The 23,527-nt window shown below is 39.3% G+C and overlaps 1 long non-coding RNA gene across 1 annotated transcript; it reads left to right on the top strand.

The window, feature by feature from the left end:
- Positions 1–16,414: 16,414 nt before the first annotated feature.
- On the top strand, positions 16,415–21,776 carry LOC139829053 (uncharacterized). The gene is made up of 3 exons (XR_011741272.1): positions 16,415–16,471; positions 20,660–20,723; positions 21,719–21,776. It is a non-coding gene; the product is annotated as an uncharacterized lncRNA (long non-coding RNA).
- Positions 21,777–23,527: the final 1,751 nt, after the last annotated feature.

The following is a 23,527-nucleotide window of genomic DNA, read 5'->3' as shown; positions in this document are numbered from 1 at the left end:
GAAGTAAAAAAACAGTATCTTTTTCTATGTGGAGATATTTCATCCATGGCTGTTGACATAAAGCTCACAGAAATTCACCAGTGATTATGAGATTAAATGCCATTACTAAACACAGGATGAAAAATAGTAGCTACCTATATACCTCATCCTTGGTGCAAAAGTGAGGGTGATTGTGATGAATGGGTATGGATTTCTAAAATAAAAAACTGGGATATAATGATAATGCTGAGATGAAGTTAAGTGATGAGCCACATGCCCTTTTTTCTCTAGCGAATGCTGCTAATAGCTTCAATTCAGTGCTGACGAAAGGAGGGATGGGAAGAGATTATAATGTGAAAAAATGTGAATGAAAACAGGGAAAACAATTTTAAAAGCATTTGGGATCTATATTGGTTTATTGTCAGTTCTGACCAGTCCTTCACATCACTTACAAAAGCCAGTACGTGCTTTGAGAGCTACAGCACGACCCTTTCTGTGTTCTGCTAATGGAGTCCTAAGGACTTGGCAATTCCGCAATCGAGCTGTGGGTCACGCTGCGTTTCTCACCGGATTGATCCACCAGGTGCCGACCTGCAGTTGTGGCAGTGGTCACATCCCGAATCCCAGTTCTGCGGCTGCCTCTCCGGAGAGAAAGTGGAGGTGAATTGCACCAAGGCCATCAGGCAGGAGGTAACTGTTATTTCACCTTTTGCTTGGTACTCGTTGTGTTGTGGGATTTCATTAAGTTTCCACTGATTGTCTTCCAAGAAAAGTAAGCACCTCTGTTGAAGCTGAGAGCCTGTGTGTGAAATCCCCTTTTGTATTGTATACAAGTATTATATTTTCTTGGAAAAAAAACCACAGAAGATACAAAAAATCACTTCTTGTCTCTTGTGCTTATAAAGCTCAATCATGTGAATGCCAGTGATTAGATATTTAAACTAAATTATTTTAAAGAAAAGTGTACAGCATAAGCAATTGGAAGTAGAGAAATGCAGTTCATTATAGTTAAACGATATTCTAAATCTTCCAAGTTCAAAGTGATCTGCAGACTTCACTGCACTATTTACCATCCCAAGACAATGCAAGCATAGGTAGCTGTTCCAGTGAAATCTATAATACAGATTCCAGAATATCACCTTCTGGAGGCAGAATGTCAAACACCATTAAAGAAGACCCACTCTTTTTTTTGTAACTATTTATTTAGCACAGGTATCCTGAGCCTGAGCAGACCAAAAAGGTGTGGAGAGTTCCTAATTGGGCATTTGCCTATAAAAACAATTAACTCAACTAAATGTGGATTGAGCCCTTGAGATTAAATTGCAAGTATGGAGATCAAATCTCCACAGGCAAGTTAAAATCTACCAATTATTTAAAGGGTTTAATTAAGTGCAGATCTTTCTGTAGGCTGATTTAAAAGGACATAACCTAACATTTGTAGCCAATAAAATGCAAGGAATAAAAGACTTCTTTTTTCATTTATTTCCACCATAAAATGTATGCTGTAAACTATGAGGAACATCTGAAGATATTTCACAAGTAGCACCATCTGTCTTCTTGGCAGACTGTGCCGGCAATGTGGGTGGCTTAGTTACTTGCTTATGAATCTACGGCATCACTTGCTTAGTCTGCTGGACAGGGCTGCCCCTTCCTTGTTTGGCACCATTTCAGCAGCTCCGTTTTGGTGCCATAAAACAGTTCTCCTTTTTTTATGCGGCTGCTCTGTGCACTTGCATAAACTAGCTGGCAATTTGCTTAGAGATTGCTTACCTATAAAGGTAAGTCTCTTGGGCCTCATAAAGAGAATACTTCTTGCATGTGTATATTCTTCCATGTAAATCTCTGCAAGTTTTGAAAGTTTATTCACTTACGCCACTTTCTAAGTACATGGGGATGATAACTGGCACCAGTACAGAAAAGCGTTTCTTCGCCTTTTGTCCTGTGGAGAAATGTCTCCCTGAAAACATCCACATGTTTGATATAAAGCTCTAATCCAGAACAGGTTTTGCATTAAATTAAGTTACCGAACATGTAATCAGTCCAAAAATCAAGATAGGCTCAAGGCCACTGACTGCAGTAATATATCTATATAGCAGAAAGATTTGTGCCTGAGACATCGTTCAGTGAGCCTTTGAGGAAAAGAATTAAAATGAAGAAATACTGTATGTCTTAGTAAGAAATACAAGTTGCAAGAGATGTATTCTTATTAAATAAGTTCACTCATTAGTCATATTGTATATATGACTATTATACCTATTAGGCATATATACATATATACTCAGTGTGTCTTTTTGCTCTTGCATGTTGTTTATAGTATTGTAATCACTTGGTAGCAAAATTTTAGGTTATTTTGGCTTTAAAAAACAGTCCAAAACAGCATTATCTGTGTATTGATCTGCATATTGAGAAGAATATAAAGGATCTGACAGCACCATTTTACAGACAAAGAACAAATAAGTATTTTCAGGCTGGCTGTCTTTTCTTACTGAACACCAGGAAATAGGAAACAAGGTAGAGCAGAATGAGAGTCCTTCACACAAAGAGCTCTGCTTCAGCTGCCTGCCATGGTGTGTGGTGGCACATCCTGTACACTCAAGAGTACAGAAAACCTAGCAGTCCCTCCACTGCAAGCATTAGAGATAGTGAGTTAAAGAAAATACATGAATTTACTATTTCTTGAAAGGACAAGAGCAATTAGTAAACAGTAAACTGACAGGAGTGTGTAGCTTTCAATGTTATAAATACATGGCAGTACTATTAATAGTAATTAGCCCAAATTCTCATATTTTCTAACAACAGAACATTCTGCATTTCTTAGGAAATTTCTATTTTATTTCTTGCTCATAATGTGAGGCCGCTTTCCTGGCTTTTTTTGAATGAGAGACGGTTTTCTGAAAACTAGGTGATATTTTTCACGCGACTTAGTGAACCTGTGCACTGCACACATGTGCAGGAGTCTCAGATGCTAATGCAGTAAGGCCAGTTAATATTACTTAATTGTTATGTCTTAATCTTTAGAGCATTTGCTTTTCTCTACACACACATTGTTAGTCTCTCACCTTGTGTCTTTCAATATGAAAGAAGAGTCTTTGGTTGGCTGCGGTGAGTTTTGAACTGTGTTGGGGGAGTACTTTTGTGTGCACTTTTGCATACTGGAGTTCAATCTCTGCCATGGCTGATGAGATACCAAAGTTGAAAGTTTGTGTGTATTACTTCTAGTTTCACAACAAAACATTCCTGAAACTTCAGCACTTACTGCAGAACAAAGGAGGGAAAAGAGCTATTTGTTTCTGTATATGTGTCAATATATTCAGTTAGATAGAAATAGTGCTAAAAGTTACATGCTAGTGTAGCAAAACTTTATGCTTCATGGCACTTGCCGTCTTTCTCTAAGTTGAACTAACAAAGCAAAACAAAGAGGTTTTATTCCTTGCCCACTTATCGTTGCTGGGTTTTTTTGTATTTTTTTTTTTAATTGAAAGGAAGTTGAGTTTTACAACAACAGCTGCTTGCCTTTAGAACTAAATTACTCCTAAGGTAGGAACAGAATTTGTTCTTTCCTCAAGAGTGCTTTTCAGTCCTAGTAAATACTCATCAAGAATCTTCTCAATGACAAGAATTTCGTAATGATATCTCTCTGTCAAGTGCAACCAGATTCAAGTTCCCAGCTTCACCCTAAGGGAAGGCAGATTGAATAAAATCCTCCTCAAATGTCTGGATTACCCACATTGGTACGAAGATTATCATCTCAGTAGATAAATTAAAATATTCTCTTAGCCATCCTAGGCAACAGCGCTATTGTGTTATTGTCACTTCACTGAGATACGTAACTCTATCGAGATATAAATGGCAATTCAGATGGCAAAGACATGCCCTGTGCTATCAGCTACTCTGGATATTATTCCTATATTCAGTCAAGCAGTTTCTCCTCTGCTGGCTGACGCCTGCCCAGCCTTGGACTCTGCAGTGGTGTAACATTCAGACTCTGCTTTCCAGATCCTTCCCCCTGTGAAGGAATTGGCAGAGAATGGGCATAGAGTTGGCTCCACACCACCGCCTACTAATGATCAGAAGAGCTGGCCAGGCATGAAGAGCAATGTCAGCTGCAATCATTTATTTCCTCCCCTGGAGCAGAAGCGGAGCAGCGCAGGGCTGGGGGAGGTGGTTTGAGACACGGAGTCACCCCAGGCTCCCGAAACGGGGCAGCTTCCCCAGCACCCGCGCTCGGGGCTGTGCCTGCAGCTCCGACTGGCATTATCTGCCTTGCAGACACTTTGACTTGCTGCTTTATATGCAACACTGACATTCCTTTCATTGCACATACAGTGTTCACCAGGCATTTGAATCTGGATAATGAGCAGAATGCATAATCCAATTGCAGCTTTTTATTTCCTCTCGTGGCTGACACATTGCTCCAGTTATTCCCAAAGATTATCTGATTAGAACCACAGCTCTGCTTTTCAGGGGCGGCACCTAGCAGGAGTGGATAGCTGAAAGAACACCACTTGTTCATTTGGTTTTTGTTTTGTTTGAATCCTGCCTTTAACAGAAATGACTAAATATTTGCTATTTCAAAATGGAAGGAAACTGGTATGCCACTTACCTCACTAACCATTTCATCTGAAACTACAATGATGATAAAAAAAGGAGAGGGTGTGTGCTAAACCAAGTTCCTGCTACTCTATGGATTGCTTTTAATTTACTGGAAACTCACGCTGACACCAGCATCTGCTGAGTCTTTTAAGCTGGTCCTGACAAAGTTAAGACACTAGCTTTCATTTCAATTTAACTTTATGCTTTCAGTGTAATTAAAAAAAGGTGAATTATTCCATCTTGATGTTGCAGTCTTATTACCCCTCACTGAGGCTATTTATACAGGGGTATTTTGTTGTGAAGGATCAAAAACTGGCCAAGTGCTACATTCCCACCATGGCAGGTATTCATTTGCTACTGTAAACGACTTGTAAAACATCCGGAATGAATCTGAAGTCATTTAGGGGAAGCTCACATCCCTCCTACTTAAGACTTTGTGGAAACCTGAGCGTGTACTTTCTCAATTCCTTCCATCAGTGCACATATTAAGATAACACCTTTGATAAAAATATTCATCATTAACCACACAGGCCATGTCAGACTGAGTCAAACAAAATACTTCCTGCAACCATAAAAGAGTGAGTTTGAATTAAAAAATAAATCAAAAGAATATTTTTCAGAACACATTCTAGTAGATATTCATCTTATTCTTCCTGCTGCTCTTTTGCCAGCTGGTTAACAATCATACAAAACCTCACCCAATCTGGATTTGGTTCCCCCCCCAGACTACCTTTTTCTTTCTTGGCTGTCCATTGAATAGGCACTTTCTAATGCCTCTAACTTCTCTCACTAATGAAAAATACATTCTGTCAACTGTCCTTCCTGAGAGTCCCGATTCTTTCTGGAAGGCACTAGAAGAGGGAATTTGTCCTGAATACTTTAAAACTCCAGCCCTCCCCAAGGAATCCTCGAATTAGTGCTGGTTTGGGAAAAGACTGAATGCTGATGAGGAGCAGCTAGATCCAACTGGTTTGTTTGGTTTTGTTTAATGAGCTTTTACTTCATATTTGCTTTCTTGTGTGGGGAACCAAGGCCTTTATAACTCCTGGTTATTGCAATACCCGTCGTCAATATGGTGTCTTGTCCATGTACTATTTTTTCTTTAACAGATCTGCTTAAACTTATCGTACTTGCTCAGTGATCTTGCTTATCCCTGAGCCTGTTGTCACATTTCCTTATCCACAGTAAAACAACTTCTGGGCACTAAAGAAAGTCACTTATCTTTCAACTTTTGGGAAAAGTGATAGTTCTTCAGCTTGTCAACAGGCACAAGAAGAAAGATGAATGGGAAGGGAGTTTATAAGTGTTAGAAAATTGGACAACACTAAGAAATAGCAGTCCACAGCTCTTCCCCCTCAAAGTGGTGAAGCACTTTCTTTAAAACGAAGTATGGAAACCCTGGACTGAAGATTGAAGTCACTGTGGACCACCTCAGTAGTTCCCTGATCTTCCTACGAAGACTTCACTGTCCAGCATAGATCAAAAAGATGCTGTTAGCTTAGCGAGTACAGGAAAAACTGCCTGATCTATTACAAGAGGAAAGTTAATGACCTTTGTTGAGATATTTTTATGGTTAAAATGATGTATTTGCTGCTTAGAAGTGTTTGACACTTTGGTTTTACACCGCTACTAACACTTGTTTGAATACATGTACAGACAGCGAGACATTTCTTAAATTTTCAACAACTCATCAGATTCAGCAGAAACTTCAAACTCCCTTAAAGTGCGGTGAGTTTAGGATGTTTTTGAAAAAAAAAATATATATAAACCATTAATTAAAAATCCTGTGAAAGATGAATGAGCTCATATAGCATGTAAGTCAGCTCTTAGCTCAAGAGCAAGAGGAGCTAATTGTTTTCCAAAAGCTTAATAACTAGGTGTCTAGTTAGAACAGATCCACTAGCTAAGACTGTTTTGTTTTGTTTTGTGCTGATGTTACTGCAACCAGAGCTTAAACTCAGAACTTGCAAGAGATAGGTCTTTGTTTGGTACAAGGATCTAAGAGTTAATGGGATGGATTATGGCTGCTCTGCTTCTCTTCACCTGTTCAGCTGAGGCTTACCCTTCTCTAGGAATGTAATGGGGATTTTAGTACTTCTACATAATGCTCTAAAAGCTAGGTGACTCAGTCAAATATTCCTTTTCTGTGTCCTTAAACTGCTGAATGTTGAAGATTTTCTGTGCAGATCCCTGGTTTTGGCAGCGTGATGTAACCTGGGTGGGTAGCTAGGGCACGGTCCTAAGAGCAAGAGCTTTGAATGACCTCTCTGAGATGAGCTCTGTGGTTATTATCCTGCTGCTCTTGCAATTAAGGAGGTGTGTGGGAAGGCTCGTCCTGCTGTCAGCTCTCTGGGGAGGGAGGAGGAATAGAGGAAAGAGATACAGGTACTTTCATTCCGGAGCAATTTCTGAACTCTGGATCCTGCGTAGATTAAGGCAACTCCCTAAAGCCTTTAATAAACTCCCTGTGCTCAGGGTTATCCTGTAGATTTCTCCAGGTATCTGAAGTCTGTTCTGGCAGTCTGGGACAGTACCCTAAATTTTCTGTCACCCTGTGTCCTATGTGAGGATATGCCTGTGAACTGAGGCATTAAAATCTGTACTCCTGTCCCAGGGATCAATAAATAAAAGGTGGATACTGCAAGGCCTGACTATAAGGACCTTCAGTCCTCATTCAGCTTTCAGTATATGTGAGCACTAATTCAAGAGACCCAATGTAAACTCAGTCAGTGATTTCTAGTGTGGTATTTTTCAATGTAATATTATTTCTTTTTCTGAAGCTTTGTGCTTAAGAGTTGGGAAGAAGGGTTGGAAGGAGAATCGTGCAGGTGACTGTTAAGCTTTTCCTAAGATGAAGCCCTCTTCCAGTAACTTGTATTCATCAGATATTTAAAACACATATTAAAAAATAAAGGTAGAATAGAATATTAACCAAAAAAAAAATCAAACAGTGCAATTGTGTACAGCTAGGATGGAAAACAAGATAAATGCGGTGGAAATAGTTCAATAAAGGTATAAAAGTATTGGTATTCTTAAAATCTTAAAAAAATGTTGATTGAAGTATACGGGAAATGCTGACATTGCCAGTATGATTTCTGCTGCAACATGAGACTGTTAGTATATGGGTCTACCACAAAGTGAGTAATATTAGACTTAGGATTAAGTAATACATCAGGTATGATTGATTACAAATGTGAAAAGAAAACTGAGAACCAGTAAATATATTTTTATTAGGTCAAATGTGAAGGCAGGAATGAAAATTAAAGGTAGAAATCTAAGAACATTAATCTTGAGAGAGTCAGAACCTACGATATCTGAGTCCAGTCACACTGGGATGAAATAGTGCAGGCAGCCAACTCCAAAGGAAATGAAAGGTGCTTGGGGTGAAACAGCCCCAGCAGGCAGGCCAGGACCAGGCCAGGACCAGGCCTGATCCAACCCTGCCTGTCTGGAACAGGGAAGGTCAGATGATAAACAGAACCTGCTTTCTCTTGGGTCCATCTTTGAGACAAACACATTATTACTCTTCATAAGCATCCAAAGCCTGTGATGCTTATTGAACCCAATTAAACCTTCCTCTGGTTCAGCAACTTCTAGATAGTGGAATTTACATTCCCTTGTCGAAACACCAAGGTATTGGCAAAATGCAGCAGCAGAACTTTTGCTGAGCAGCTTCAGGGAAGGAATGGAAAGTGAGTGACACACATGATTAATGAGCCTATTAAGGCTGAAAGTCTGACACTGTAAAGATAAGCTGGCAGTGAAAATGACTCCTACCGTATATGTATCAAGGGCATCAGAAAGAATACCCTCCGTATAATAGCTACCCACCATCATTAGTGGCAGGACATACATATCTAGCATGTGTTGCCTGACTGCTATTTAGTCTGCTCAAGCACTTTGAGGTGAAGGGCCTTGAGCAACAGTGTGAAGTCTCAGCCAAGCTGCGTGAGGTCTGATGGGAAAGGACACCCACGCATCGCTCGGGAGGGACCACATCAAACAAAGCATGGCAGGTGACGAAGAAACAAATAAACAAACATGATTTTACAGCTATGCAGTGGCAGGGCAGGAGGCGTAAGAATAATGAGGGGAACGTCTGATGTAACGGGGAAAACTTAAATCCATGCTGACCTCGGGAATCAATTGTGTTAGAAATCGTGTGTTTGTGTGGTGACTGCAGTGGAGACTTGGACTTGATTTCTCTGCCTCTGACTTCCAGTAAAACTCATTACCTCACTTAGATACTCAAAACATCTTTCTGTACATGGTTTTTCTAACAGAAATACACCCTTGTGTTCAAAGGTGTATGCACATAGAGCCCAGTGTTCCTGGAAAGCGTCAGATGAGCGGCTGTTGCAGCGCACAGATGGCCTGTGCATGCGCACTCACTCTGATGCGTTCGGAATCCATCAGTTTGAGCAGAAACATACAGACCATCTGTGCGGCATGTATACAAAAATACGGTGCTTGCCTTCAGAAGTTTCAGACTTGCGATGTAAGCGCTGCGGAGTTGTGCTGTACAGTCACTGGAATATGTCTGGGATTTCTGGACTGTTGGCAGCCGGGCCAGGCGCTCTGAAATCTTAGTAAATTGTGCACAGTCTTCAACCTTCACCCAAACAAAATTTCCAGATACAAAGGACAGATATTCTAGAAGAAGCAAGGTTTATTTCAGCTACAGTGGCAGTTATTTTGTGCCAGCTTTCCTTAAAATGTTAACTTCATTTATCCATCTCTAAAGTATATGTATTAATATCAAGCCTTCTACCTCTGTTGTGCCTATTTAGACATTTATTTACAACAGTGGATCTGGAAGTTTCATACTGGAGATGTGTAGAAGCAGTTCAATACAAGCAATAAATACTATATTTTGGTCTTGTACGGACAAGTGGAACAAAAGCATTCTTAGGCTGCAAATCTGGCACTGGGTGCTGTCATATGAAAGCACACTCTTAGTGCAGTATTGCTAAACTGTGTATTTGCCAGGGTTGCTGCTTGAATGCTTGATTTGTTCCTGTGTTAACTTTTATTGTCACAGTTTACAAATATATCCGTCCTCTTCCAGCCTGTCACTGTCTTTATTTCCTTTCACTCTCAGAAGAGAAAAACATTGTATTTTTTGAATAGATTCCTATCGTAGTCTTCAGTTTGCAGTGCTGTCATGTGCCTCTGCTCCTGGGGACTGAAACACATAAAGCACTAAGGCCTCTTGATAAGTCTAGCAGATGCAGCCCAATTGGGGAGGAATTATTGTATCATAAACAGGTCCACTAGGCTGATTCTAACCAGCATACAATTTTAAGAAGTATAACCTGAAGGTTGAATTTGGTTTCTCTTCTGCAGTAATGCCATGGCACTGTCAATGGGATGATGATAAATCACCGATAATATCCACGGTCCTTTGAGATACCTAGTACAATGAAAAGATAGTATAATTAGGTGCAGATAAGAGCAGAGATTTTTTCAGTTTCAATATTGCTTTTTTTTTAACCTTGTTGTCAGGGATGCACGATAAAAGACATGTCTAACAAAGCAAACAACTGCGAAATGCTGGAGTCTCTTTGATACTTGTTCTTTCCTCCCATGTGAATCAATCCCGTAGGCTAAAACCTACAAGAAATATCTATATGAACGTTTTCTAGCTTTACCTTTCAGCAACGTAATCACAAAAGTTAATCTTGAAAAATTAAAGACACTGGGTGGGTGACACTCCTATTAGATTTAGGCCTTTGAAAAAGCTCATATTTTACACAAATATTAAGGACAAAAAGAATCTCGCCATTTGAAACAACTGTATATTCATAGATATCAGGTGATTTCTTTCTTTTTTCTTGATGGAAGCATGCTAGTATTTTGTAGCTTAATTGACTATATAAAAAGTAAATAGCTACTTCAGTTATCTCTAACTGGTGAGACTAAAGGCTGAGCAGAAACATTCTGACTTCACACATAAACCTCCAGGCGTTTCACCCCCATGGCTTCCTTGGGAAGGAAACGCGGAGCTCCAGACCAAAATAAAATCAGAGCAATTCAAGCAGATTGAATTGATTGTTTGCCTGCAATAGATGATGAGAAGACAAGGGAACTCAGCATGCACTTGTCATGCAGCTGAGACAGCGCTTATGAGATTGCTCTGTCCTGGGAGCTGAAAGAAAAATTGATCTGGTGATGTGGAATTTGGAGCCAGCAAAGGGTGTACTGACAACACAGTAACAAGCATTTTTATTAGATTATACAGTAAAATCTCCATCACTTCCTGTAGGTTTTCAGTCATTTTCTATTTTCTTTATGAAGCTGTCCTTACGCAGTGGAGTGAGTGCGGAATTGCCTAAACCACCACTGACCTAAGTTAATTAGTCGGATTAGGGAGAAGCCATAAAAACATGACTTTGGATCCAGAAACAGTGTAGGGAACTAGAACAAGTTCCAGCCCTTCTACTCGTTCTTAAACTACATGTCTTCCCACCTACCCCGTATTTATTATGTGTAAGTTAAAAGTAGAAATATAGGTAGTTCAGAGCTTTGGACTTTTTTTTTCTTTTGAAGCATTTTTCAGCCAAAACTGTTTCAGTTTTCAGGAACCTGTAGGTTGAAACCTCCTGCTTCCAAAAGCCAGATCAGTCTTCAGGGGTTTTGTTGTGCTGGACTTTTGTGGAGAAAGGAAAGAAAAGGCCACACAGTTTTTAGCCAGGTCTCAGTACAGTTTGATTGTATTAATGTGCAGATGAAACACTTACCAGACCAGATCCTCAACTAGTAGAACCTTGCATAGTTAAATGAATTAATGGAATTAGATCAGTTTATGGTCTTCAACAATTAAATGCAGCTAATCTACAGTTAACACAGGTGTTGTGATGAACAGGGCAGAGTCACCCAGGCCTGATACATTAGAACGGACTTTTTGTTTATTTCACGCCTTCAACTCGGGACACTGAAAATCTATGTTGCTGTGATAGTCGTTTTCTGAAAGCAGTAAAGAAGTATTTTAATTGTTTTAATTCAATATATGAGACTCGAAAATGTTCAACCTCACGCTGCCTTCATAAAAAAGACACTGAATTTATATTAATTGGATCTAATCTAGGATTATTGACTTTATAAAGAGCTATAAAACAAGTCATCCAGTATACAAATGTTCTAAACCACGTGATTAATAAAAATATTTTGACTTTTATAATCATTCGGTTTCTGTGCAAATGCATAGTCTCAATAAGACATATATAAAAGAAATCTTGTTACAGAAAGCAGTAGCTATTTCACAGCAGTACTACAATATAACAATTCAGACTTAATGAAACATTTAAAATACACTATTACTGATATTGTTCATTTAAATATGCTATTACTGATATTGTTTCATTATACATTTTCTTGTACACTGTTTTCATGCTTAAGTGACCTCTAAATTGGACTATTGCAAATCACTACTAATAGGTTTGCAATGAAATACATGATATAGCTTTCTGCTGGGACAGAATGTGGCTGAGAAGGTACCCTTGTCTATCACACTTTATAAAAGCTTTTGGAAATCAGTAGTATATGCAGAGTTTATTAAATTAGGGACCCAGCTCAGTTTCTGAGTAGCAAACTAAGAATGGTGACAAGGGAGGGAGAGGGGAATGGGTATATTCATTTTATGAACAGATTCAACTTAGCTCTCTGCTGATACATAACAAACAAAACAGATTAGAGGGGAGAGAGCTTTTTCCACAGCAAATATGGTAGCTATTCTTAAAAGTTTAATGAGGACTGTAATATGTATTACTAGCAGATTATACTTACAGTACTGAATGTATCTCATGATCTGCTATAAACATCATAATGTAATACTGGGGAGAAAAATTCCATTGTTTTCCACAAAGAAAAATATCACTTTCTAGTTACTGCAATTTAAACATTCAGTCACTGACAACCTGGAGGTACAATATAATGTTTTATTGTAATTTATTAGCCTTTTTCTTTGGAATTGTAGTGAAACTCTGGCTTGAATGCACTCTGGCGAGGCACAGAAATGTCTTGGCATGAGCTCTGAATTTCTGATAAACAGTATAAAACAAACAGCACATGCAGCCATTTAAATTGTACAGCATGATATCTCTTCACCTTCTCATTCCCACAGAACAACTGGCCTTTCTGCATTTTCGTTAAGAAAACGATGCCTTAGAAGGAAGTTCTGGTTGCTTCCATGCTGCCTCTTTGCCATGAAGCTGGAGATGGGAGGCAAAAGCCAGCCTTGCCTTTCTTCACTTCTGACAGAAGTTGGTTTTCAAGTGTAATGAACAAAAAGAAAAGGCACATTTAGCAATCACACAGAGGCAGCAGCCTCCTCTCTTTCCTCTTGTCTGCTTCCCCCCCACTATTGGAACAGGACCCAGTGTACCCTCCATCAGCCGAATCAGCGCCGCCGACAGACGCATTCGGGTCAGGAGGAACTTGGGTGAATTAGTGCAAGGAAGAGTCACACCACTTCTGATTACCGCAGTAGCAAATTCTAATTATCAGGATAGTCTTGTGCCCTGATAAACCTGAATTCACTAGCCCACGGGAATGCATGCTGCCCAGAATAAATAAGTAGTAATTCCTTGATCTGAGTGGAAATATACCATGAATTATCATTGCTGTCACTGTAGCTTTATAAAGCATTTTACAGAGACATAGCAAGACATATTCCCTTACTCAAAGATCTTATAATCTGATATGAGATAAAAACAAGACAAGACAAGAAGCAGCAGTTCAGGAGAGATCACTGATTATAAATAAAGGGTAAAAATAATTGTCTGAAGAAATGTTTCAGCCAGTAATTCAAAGGAAGAAAGAGAGCGCCTGCATACGAGATCAGAAGGATAGTTCCAGGCACACAGGGCTGAAAATCAAGAGAATGTGATTACAGGATTGGAGAGAGCAGGGGACAAGAGGCAGGAGGGAACACGATAGTGCTGAGCTACTACAGGCAAAATTACACGCAGCTCTGCAGTCACTCCTAAGTGTAGCTCTACTGCATGTTAGCAAAATATCCACAATAGCAATTCCTAAGAGCAGGCATGAGGACATTTTAACTTAGAAGAGTTTCCACAGTGAGGTAAGTGATAGATGATTCAAACCTAGAGAAGAGGGCTTAAGTGTTGGGGTTTTTTTTATGTATATATTTGGAGAAATAGATGTATGAAATAGCTGTAATTTCATAAGCAGCTCTGGTCAGCCCACACATGCAGTCTCCTAGAGATAAAAACCCTGACATAAACATTTTGCCAGTTCTACTTGCTGATTTGAAAAAAAAAAAAAAATACACTAAAAAGGAAAAAAATGCCAACATTCTGTGCTATCAGATCCATCTATCTGTTGGGACAAATGAGAAGAAACCCCTCCAGTGATTAGAAGCTGGAAGTCCACAACCAAGCTGATGATAGTGATCACCATGCTGTGAGGGACCTTTATTCTCTCCTCTGAGACAGCTGAATAAATCTGAAGGTGAACAGAAACCAATATCTGCTGGTGCCAGACGAGCTTCAGAAATTCAACCAAATAACTAACCGGTCTTTTACCACAGAAGCTACATAAGATAATATACAGGTACCATCCTACTGGAGATCTCATATCAACAGAGCTGCTATTCACCTTGATCGACCAACACCAAGAGAAAGGTCAGGACTGGTTTCTCATATGCCTGGAATGTCACGGGGTTTTTTCATGCAGGCATTTTCTGTCAGATATTTCTAACGGTTTTGTGAGAATTTAGAAAAATGAATTTAATATCTGCTACGTTGTGTCTGAACGTAACCATGTAAGCGTAGAGTGGCATTTGTGGTAGGGTTGCATAGATACATGCAGAAAAATCTGACTACAAAGTCATATTTGAGCAGAAGTGGCTACTGACCGAGTCTTCGGCTTATGTAACAGTGAACAAATTCTGACTACAGCAGACCTCCTGCTCTTCTCCAAATGGCTGAAGAGAAATCCTCTTCTCTGCCAACATGCAGTCATTCTTCAGTGATTGTTTCAACCTACAATACCTCACTCCCCACCAAAAATCAAATGGCAAACATGAGCTCTGCCTGTGACTGGTAAATTCATGCTGTCAAGAGCTACTACTTACCTGAGGCAAGATTCACTTTTCTAGTTTTTTCACATTAAGTGTAAACATTACATATTTTTCTTACATACCATCTGGCCATCAATAATTTACAGCATTTGAAATCCCGTTTTCCTCCTGAAGGAGAATGCAAAGTCCTCTCTCCCTGTGGATGCTTTACAAGGTTGGAGATTTGCATTCTTTAATATACTTACTGAATTGTTGTAGGATGATGTACAATTTCTGAACTCTCATCAGCGCGGAAAGCAAAGTTTATCTTGAAGTGTCAAAATAACATGTTCCTTTATTTTTGATCAGCAGAGTTCTCTTACTTTTGATCATTGCAAAGCCTGAACATGGCACGCACATAGAAAGGATTCTGGGAACTATTAGCAGCTAAGCTTTTTTGGATTAACAGATTTCAAAAAATTACCTCCTCATCTTTTGATCAGAAATGAAGAGTTGTTGAAAGGTAACAACTGTTACGCTCGCTCCTATTTGGCAAAGGAGTTGTCTTGTTTTGTGGCAAAGCAGCATGTTAGAAAACAACTAGTCAAAACTGTTACGGTGATTCAGGGGCTCACAGAATTTCTGTTCATTTTTCATCAGTGACCTTGTCTGAATGAAAAAACATGTTCTATTCCTGATAATGTTTACCCACGAGGTAAGGAACATTTTCACCAATTGAATGTAAATGATATAAAATCTCAGCCTACACAGGCATTAAAATCCGTGCGGTCTGGCGTTTACAAAGAGCAGATCCTGAAAGGAGCACATCTTTATTAGCGCTTACAGTGCATGAAGAATAATTTGGATAATTTCTTACAGCACTGGCTATGACTGTAAAAATCGGACATGAAAGTGGGTGTGGATGTGTGTGAATGAACAGTATAGCACAGGGAGGCTCCTGCTGAAAGCACAAGTTGGCACAAAAGGTTTGCAAAGGCAGCTGGAAATCATCAGCCAAAAATTCTTCCTGTGAGTCACAGGGGATAAGGACAGGGTGGCAAACCTGCAGTTGTGGCACAGAAGCCCTGATGTGACTTTCAGTTACATGGGAAGTTTTAGCTCGACTGAGATTGGTGCCCAGCTCCCTCGAGTTTCCTTTTTCCCCTTCAAGTTGCCTTCATGAGGAAATAAACAAGACCCATATCAAGTGTGAAAATTCCTGCTTGTGCAGAGAGAACAAGTGGATTTATTTTCACAGAAGTATCTGTCTTAGTCTTTACATGCAATTTAACACAAGTGTACACTTTGGGAGGCTTTTTAGGAAACAGCAAAAGCAAATATGCAAGAGAAATCCAAGTTTAGAGGAAGAGATTTATTTACTCAGTCCAGACTCTTCTCTCTCCCATATCTAGACTGAAATGGTTACAATTAACTCTCAAAAAATAAGCAGAAGTGATAAAGAATGACTACTGAGACAGGAATGGAAGTCTCTTCAAATATTCTTCCTTCAGGGCAGGTTTGTATAAATAACCCAATTTTTATCCTGACTCTGAAGAGTGAGTACAAAGAACATAAATAGTGTGATATAAATACGATTCAAAGGATGCGCAGCTATCTCCTGCTTTGCTGTTAAAATTGCCCTCGGTAATTATTGACTGGTGTTTAGCTGGGCTGTCATATGAAATGCAAAACCAAATGGAAATGTTCTCCTGTGGAATTTTGTCAGGAAGAGAAGATGCAGTGCCAGGCTGGTGAAGGGGATGAACCGCACAGGTGTGCGCTGGTGTGCCGGGGCTCGGTCTGTGTTCTGAGCAAGGTGTGACGGTGACCCAGGCTGGATTTCTGGCTGGAGCTACAAAGGGGATGGAGAACTTCCAAGTGAGTTGTCTCTTGAGCTTTACGCATCTGTTTGCATCCAGAACTCAGGCTGATAGTCAGGAGAACATGAATCCATTCCAGTTAAAATAACAGCCTTGCCAAATGAAAACTCCTATTCTTTCCTAATTTCTAGTAAGAAAGAAATAGAATGTTTGTTTCCATCAGAGCATCTCCGAAATACTAAATACTGTTATACAAAATCAGGCACGTGACAGTTCATAGTCCTATCTCAAAAAATGCTGGCCCTGGCAAAGAAATGAAAAATCATTATATTAATTGCTTACAGCGTTACTATGTTCTGACTCATTATTCAGAAAACTTACAGTAATTTTTTGAGTTATACTCAGAGTTATGCAAGATGGACAGTGGAGGACAGTATAATAGAAAGGAGCCTGGATGATATATCAAGTACAGTAAAATCTTCTGTCTCCCTATAATACAGCAGATAAGTCTCTCTGGTTTAAAGCTTTAAGCTTCTTCAAGTGTTTTCCAACTCCTCGTTCACCCATTCAGTTTATTTCTTTCACAGTCCAGATATGCCATGTAACGCTGCTGACATCTCTTCATGTTACTCACTGGTACTGAAAACTCCTATAGCCCATAAATCTGCCTACAACCCCATTACAAAGACTCTGCTTAGTGCCTCCAATCAATGAATTCATCTTGACAATCCCACAGTTAGCTGGGAAAGTACAGTAGCTAAGAATAGTTAAGGAACATGTTCAAGATCATACAAACCTACATTGCCCAGGCTGGAATTGTTGCTATGGTAAACCAAAACAATGTCATTTAAAAAGCAGAAGGAAGTAGTTATTTAAGAAACTTTCTGCCAGATAGCATTTAGAATAATTGTATTTCATAATTTTGATTTTGCAATAATAATAGAAACTTAAAGGTATATCAACATTAAAATTTCCCAGAATAGAATCTTTGCATCAAAAGACCTCGCTGGTCACTAGGAGGCAAACTACTCCTTCACGTCTTCTTTCATACCCACCTTACCGTGCACAGACAGGAAAACACGGAAAAAGAGGGGATTAGTGAGATAGATACCAAGTGACTACCATAGACTTTTGACTTGGTCCCGTGTGTCTTCCTAATGCTTCCTAAGCAGGTACAGATCCCTACCTAGAGGTCTACTGCTTCTTATATTTCTTATTAATTACATTCTTAACTGAGTATAAATTAAACAAATAGTATGGTGATGCTATATCATCCTGCTGACCTATACATCTTTTCTGCTTTACTAGCGTAACTATAAATGCAGAAAATTTGCTGCTTTTGATTTGACACAATCTCTAAGAAAACTACTCTAAAACTTTGGCTTAAAAAACCTAAGCAACTTGTCTTGGAATCTCACAGGCCAAAAAACCTAAGGATGCCTGGTTTAATGTAGGCTGCCTTCAAGAATGGATTTATTACTTTCCAAAGAGATGCTGGCAGTTTACTGTCATTGTTGTTCTTTGGGTTTGGTTTCTTTCCCCTCTCCTGAATTAGCCATGTTTATTTTGCATGGATTATTTCCCAAGGAGTTTTTTGTCATTTCTTCTACATAAAGTGAACTTCAAGGTCTTCTGCTGAAAAATCAAATCACAGTAAAAATGTTCCCGTACAATACATCCATAATAAATAAGCATTGATATTGTAAGCTTAAGAGAGAATTCATTAAGAATGAAATAACAAAAGAGAAACTCAGAAAATAAAATATGAAAAATTAATGGGTTTATTGTACAGGAAAGGAGAGCAAAGAGAATAAAACAAGAGAGCTTACTGTAGGCAAGTGTGTTTAATGTTTATTTAAGTAAAAACAAAATGTAAAGAAAGTTAGATTAGTGGGTAGATGAAAAAGATAACCAGTGAAGCTAAGAAATAGGAAAATAATAATGCCTATTGAATTTTTGCAAAATTTCAGATTTGTCTCATTTCCCTTTGTCATTTGTTTTCTCATTTAGAAAAAGAAATAGAATTAGCAGTGATCAGAGGATCCATATTAGAGGCCCCTGTAAGAAGAGAAAAAATAGCTTGATTTTTAAAAATTCAAATATATTTTACATGAAAAATGAAGAGGCTCTGTAGGAGTAAAGATCAGAAAAATAGTATTCTTTCTGTTACTATTTTCAGGATTTTCACAAATGTGCTTTTACTGCCAAAATACATAATTTTCTTAGCATTACATCAAGATATTTCAGGTCTGCTAAATAACTGCTTCCTGAAACTCTACCCACTCAGCTTTTTGGGCACAAAAATAAACACTTCTATTTCATTTGGATGTGTACGAATGTACAAATCAAAGCAGCGCTGTTTTCCTGGAAGTTTGCTTGGACAAGAGAAGACAATATATTTAAAAATGCACTCCTTTCACCTATACACTTCATTAAATTGTATAGGACAGTACAGGATTGGTAGCGTATGCTATTGATAAGGCAAGGTGCAAATACTGATTTTCTGGATCTGTGTGAGGAAAATTACTTGCATGTTATTTATATGTACAATTAACAAATCTGCAATGCAGTGATGCTAAGTAAGGCTGACAAAGGGAGGTTCACTATGCCTGTCTCTTCCAAGGTGTATCCAAACAGTGGGAGCACAGGCTGTGGTTGGGTAAGAGCCTGGTTCAGCTCCACAGGCCAAGCGCAGCCCTTGCACCTCCTCTGGTTTTACCCTTAGGATACCAAGAGAGCAGAAAGGTGAACTTCAGGCTATAACGGACCTAAAGACAAGGCCCACAAATCACAGGAGTGTCTCAGAGACACCTGGGAGTTAAGACAATCTGCAAAGGACATGCCTAGGCCTTTGATTTTCCACTGATACCAGTGCTCACCCCTTAGGAGGAGACCTGGCAGTGGTGGCTCAAAGAAAGGGCTCCTGCTGCTCTGAGTGGGGAGGAACAGGGTCTCTGGCTGATCTGCTTACAGGTCGCCACTAGGATTCACAGCTTGTTTAATGTCCAGGCTGTGTCTATCGGACACTTTTCTGTGGAACCCAACAAAACCCGTAGTTTATGAGTCTATAAAAAATACGTATTGCTGCTTTAGGAAAAGATTTCACCCAAAGGTTGCTATAGTCTGAGGATGATGTTAACTGGTGCTACAAAAAGGGTAAAAACCAAGCAAATTTCAGCTTTTTAATCAGATTTGTTTAGGAGTCCACGTCTGCTGGAATATCAATCAGGTCTTGTATCGTCTAAGAGCAGGAGAGTCTTTCCCTAGCAGGCACACAGAACACGAGCTAATTTAAATATAATCAAATAAATAACTCTGCTAAACACACCCAAGGCACTAACATTGCTTTGATAATCAAGGCTTGAAAAAACATGTTCTGACTTTTTTGTAAAAACTATCTTTTTTTTTTTTTTTAATCTCCTGGATGGGGATATTTATTGCTCATTTGTTTATAGACTAAATTGTTCACATCACTGTAAATAACTTCTGAAATGTTGTTCTCTCAACTGTGCTAAGCTTTAATATAGCATAGTAATGAGTGGGATGTGCAACTGCTGCTTATCTTCTCTATTTTGGACAATGCCAGTGGCTCATGTTTATTAAGAAATTTGGCAGTGAAACTGCATCTCTGGTTTCCCCCTGGTAGATAAACTGTGTCTGAGCTAACATTCACGAGGATCTTGGAAGACTCATTTAAATACAATGCCTAAGGCTACACATTTTTTCCTGGATTCCAGAACAGCACATAAAGCTTTTACTTGTCTGATGTTCTTTTGGAACTGCTGCTTGTGTATTACGGAGTCTGGTTGGGATTTTGTAGAAAGTACCAAGAGTCTCTTTCTGAATGGAGTGTTCAGGTATTTTCGCATGTTGTTATCCCCGTTACAAGGAAGACACGTTTTTTTTTGAAGACTTAAAGCACAAAATAAGTTCCATCTTGCCAGTATATTTGTAACCATATCGTAAAATTCTAGAGAAACTGAGGAAATCATTTTCCTCATTCGTCTGGGACGATGGATCTCAGCCATTCACAAATGCAGCATCTCCTTCATGCCCAACTAACCTATGAAATTTATTTATTTAATCCAGACACTTATTTTAAATGTCAGTTCTGTGTAATGGTCCAAATCGGATCTTTTTCAGTCTACGAGCATAATCTGAACCTTTCCTGCAGTAAGAAGCACCACATTTGTCAGCTCTTTAGGCAGTAGCCTTTATTTCATATGACCTCTACTCTCTATTTCAGATGTGCTGAGAACATCTGAATATGTTTGGACACCTTAGCAAAAAATAAGTTGAAAAATCAATTGGTAAGTCAGGTATTTGCCTATTTATGTCACCAGTAGTTAATGGCATCAGTAGTTAATACTGCATGTGTTGCTATGCTTCTCTGTCACCTAAGCATCATTTAAATCAGAACAAAACAGCCCATGGAAAAGTGGCATTTTTCATCCCTACAGGAAATTTTGAAAGGGTCAAAGCTTCCTGGAATATTCATGAGGTAAAGGTGCTTTTCAGTAAACACACCATGTCAGGTTTTCTGTCGGTTCTCTCTCATTGATGCCTATACCATTTTCTACATCTCTGCACATTCTGAGGTTTTTTGATACAAAAATTTTGTAGCTCTTTTATACACTGAATGACAGCAGATGAACACATCTGCTCTCTTAAAAACCTGGATCACATTATTTTAGGAAAGAAAAAGACATGTACAATTATGTTTCGAGGACTTAAGCAAACTGACCAAAACAAACCCCAAACCCCAAACCTAACAAAAATGCAGGAAGAACCAACTCGAAAACATAGTCGCATGACTATAAGAAGTGACAGTCTGGTTGCCAGGTGGGGTCTGGGGGCTGGGTGCTGCACGGGCTGTCCTCCAAGCTCCTGGTCCGCTGAGTGGAACCAGAATCTAATTTTAGGGAAGAGGGCTCCTCCATCAGGTTCTCTGTGCAGCCCAAGGGAGGGTCAGCTCTTGCACACTGGGACTGAAGTAGCCAACAAGCTGAATCCTCTTTTACCAACAGGTAGCCAACAGCAAGTTATACCACTAAATATTAATCTACTCTAGGTCTTAGTCCTCTCCAAGAACTTCGGATCCTTAGCAAGCACCCCTCATTGAAAGCAGGGACCTGGTCCCTTTGAGCAGTACTCCTATTTTCCTTTTAAAACAGGTAAAGAAGGAGATACTGAGTCTTTCTTTTCTGTACAATAGCCAAGTGGTAAGAACGCTCGCCCTGTAAAAGGCAAGCACAGATTCAATTCCCTCTTGCTTGAACTCCAAACCTTATCTTTTCTCTTCCAGATGAGTGCCCAAAACACAAGGCTTGCAAGACACAAGGCTCGTCAGGAGGTGAGGAATGTTGTTCCTTCAGAGCAGTGCCTTTGTGCAGGAAAAAAACCTCCAGATTCAGAAGGTGAGAAAGGATGGATAACTCAGCAATTCAGTGTAAGGTGCTCGTTACATTTGGTCCTTGCTCCAAGGCCTGTTTATCCTTTCTGACTTTTAATGTAATTTCTGTAAAATGTAAAATACAGTTATATTTTCAATGAAGGAGGAAGGTAAGTACAGACCTACTTCTAAGTGAATACTTCAACTCCTAGGTAAAACAACTCCCCACTCCTCCATCCAGGGCTCATAGCTATCTAAATAGGCTAATAATTAAACAGATGTATTCTAAGAAAAGAAGCTAGTGGCTTTAACAACAGCAGCCAGGTTTTCAAGGAAAGTGGAAATAGCCATTGGTTAGAAGTTCTTTCCTGTTTGGGAGTTGTAGGCAAGATAAAACCAAACAAACCTTCTCCTGCGGAAGGAAGATTTATGGATTAGCACCTGGATTACGGATCTCAGCCGAGCTGAGCGACCAGCCTTGTCAAGAGTGATGTCATTTGGGCACTCATTCAGGGTTGACTATACAGCTTCAAGGTCAAACAATAAGATCCCCTTGAAGTTTAGGTTTCTGTAGTTTAAGTGACAGCCCAGTGGAGATTTCTGGACAGCAATTTTAGACACAACTATTGTTTTGCATTTTATACGTAACGCTCTTCCTATCACAACTGATACGCACCTTAACCATAAGCCTGGTCAAACCCCTAATTTTGAGCACTAGCAAGATCTGAACTGAATTTCCAATACTGCCCTCATACAGAGTTAGGCTAAGTTATAATCCAAGCATTATAACCTTAAAAAATAAAAATCTATGAAAAAATCTCATGGACAATTTCTGCCCAGTTGCCCGACTGCCTGCTGGCTTTAGGTGCTACAGCTCTGCTGAAGCCTGTGGAATTATGCCAGCTTGTGTCCAAAGCCCGTGTCACTCGGAATTCAGCTGCATCTTTTTTAAGTGCAAAATGTCATTAGTTGTACCAGAAGCTGACATGAAGTAGCATTTCCACCTAATTGTCCTATCCTTTTACTGACAGCTTGCTGTTGCCCTTCTGAAACCTTGTCAGTTGGAATTTTACTGAAAAAGTGCATTTGGTACCATTTTGAACCAGCATTTTCCTTGAAAAGTATTGTTTGAAAAGTGAAGGAGGAAGGGGAGCTCGACCAGGTATTCTGTCCTAACATGATAAAAGTGGAAGCCTTTGCCATAAAATCACCTTGATTCTTTGTCTCCCTCCATTGCATTTTCTTCCCCCAGAAGCCCTGAGTTTGTTGAGTCAGGCAAGCTCTCATACCACCCATTCAGCTGCTATCAATTTCTCTCATGTGGAAAGCTGTCAGCATAAAACATTTCACTCTGGTTTTGTTCAATGAAATTGTTATTTAAATAATGGTTATTCACAAACCCTGATAAGCGTATTACTGCTAGTATATCCAGTATTGTATACCAAGATGACTATTACAATAAATCAAGGTATACTTCCAGATAACTTCAAATAATTAGGGAAATAAACTTGTGCTGGCAGCATCAGCCAAGATTATAATCATGATATTAATATTTGGCTTTCAAAAAGCTGATGGAGGCTATAAAATTCTTTCATACACAATGAGTAGGTATCGTGTGATGCCTTAGCAGCCTGGAAGTGAAAAAACTGAGTGTCATAAATGCAAGTCCCTAAAATTATCTGACATGAATAATTAAGGATGAGCTTTTCACATCTTTGGATA

The sequence above is a fragment of the Patagioenas fasciata genome, chromosome 13 (assembly GCF_037038585.1).
Source record: "Patagioenas fasciata isolate bPatFas1 chromosome 13, bPatFas1.hap1, whole genome shotgun sequence".
Taxonomy (NCBI): Eukaryota; Metazoa; Chordata; class Aves; order Columbiformes; family Columbidae; genus Patagioenas; species Patagioenas fasciata.
Note: the sequence above shows the minus strand (reverse complement) of the source record. Positions and strands in the feature narration are given on the sequence as shown.